This window comes from Schistocerca piceifrons, unplaced genomic scaffold (assembly GCF_021461385.2).
Source record: "Schistocerca piceifrons isolate TAMUIC-IGC-003096 unplaced genomic scaffold, iqSchPice1.1 HiC_scaffold_961, whole genome shotgun sequence".
Lineage (NCBI taxonomy): Eukaryota > Metazoa > Arthropoda > Insecta > Orthoptera > Acrididae > Schistocerca > Schistocerca piceifrons.
In genome coordinates this window covers 510001-511453 of record NW_025729236.1, presented here as the reverse complement: position 1 = coordinate 511453, position 1453 = coordinate 510001, and the positions used below count along the sequence as shown (strand labels likewise).

The 1453-nt window shown below is 61.5% G+C and overlaps 1 non-coding gene across 1 annotated transcript in view; it reads left to right on the top strand.

Moving 5' to 3' along the window:
• The first annotated feature begins 952 nt into the window (after positions 1 to 952).
• Positions 953 to 1453, top strand: part of LOC124774140 — a 1909-nt gene continuing 1408 nt past the window's right edge. Inside the window, exon 1 of the ribosomal RNA XR_007015134.1 lies at positions 953 to 1453. This exon is cut by the window's right edge and continues 1408 nt beyond it. This is a non-coding gene — a ribosomal RNA (small subunit ribosomal RNA).

Here is a 1453-nt window from a genome sequence, read left to right as displayed (position 1 = left end):
AAGTTACGCAAATGAACAAATGGTAACCCGTTGTGGTGCGGTTGTTCTCGCTAGGGGTGAATCGGTGATGGCGACGGTAGGTTGAGGTACTAACCGGTTGTTCCAGCGATACCCACCATGCCGACGAAACTGAACGGCATCTGGGTGTGAAGCGATACGCGGCGGTGGCTGGGTGGGACCGTCCCCGGCCGGTGAGGGGGCGCCTCCCGGCGTGCTGGCCGCGCGGTGCGTGGGCGCACGCGCTACAGCCGGCTGGTGGGGGCGGCCAGTGGCAGGCGCGCCGGCCGACGGACGCGGCAGGCGTCGCAGCTGCGCTCCGGCGCACCCTGCGCGCGGCGCCGTGCGGCCAAAGTAGGTCCTCGCGGGCCCGGTGCGAAGCGCGGTGGACATCTTCAGTGTGCTGGTCCGATTGAGGACTGTGTGCGTTGAGGATGCGCCGCCGCCCGGCGCTCGGCGCCGCGACGCCGTCTGCTGCTCGGTCGCCCCAGCGGTTCTCGCTGGTGGTTTGTATCGCAGCTGTGCGGATGTGTTGGCGCGTGCGCTGTGCTGGGAGAGTTCGCTTCGGCACCCAAGTGGGGCTTTTGTCCTTCTGTGGCGCTGGCGTTGGAGCTGCCGGTCACCGTAGGTGGCGCGTGTTGTCTCCCGCCGGCAATGCCACGACAGCACGCTCCCGGGCCTCTGTCGGCAGCGGCAAGCTCAGTTGGGAGCACGGGTGGTCGCACCGAAAGCGTCTACTCGCCTAACTCCGGGCGATTGCGCCTCTCTCGAACCCGACCAAGTACTTGGGACGGCGCTGCGCGCCGCCGGGACCTGAGAGGGTTTCGAGGTGTATTGTGCAGGGGAGCTCAGCCTCCTCCTGTTTGCAGAATGATTGAGCGGACGCTTGCGTGTTCGCGCGGGCCCCCGGGACACACTCCCGGGCGGCCGGCTGCTCAGCTCTAGTTGACGCAGCTCCCTGGTTGATCCTGCCAGTAGTCATATGCTTGTCTCAAAGATTAAGCCATGCATGTCTCAGTACAAGCCGCATTAAGGTGAAACCGCGAATGGCTCATTAAATCAGTTATGGTTCCTTAGATCGTACCCACGTTACTTGGATAACTGTGGTAATTCTAGAGCTAATACATGCAAACAGAGTCCCGACCAGAGATGGAAGGGACGCTTTTATTAGATCAAAACCAATCGGTCGGCTCGTCCGGTCCGTTTGCCTTGGTGACTCTGAATAACTTTGGGCTGATCGCACGGTCCTCGTACCGGCGACGCATCTTTCAAATGTCTGCCTTATCAACTGTCGATGGTAGGTTCTGCGCCTACCATGGTTGTAACGGGTAACGGGGAATCAGGGTTCGATTCCGGAGAGGGAGCCTGAGAAACGGCTACCACATCCAAGGAAGGCAGCAGGCGCGCAAATTACCCACTCCCGGCACGGGGAGGTAGTGACGAAAAATAACGATAC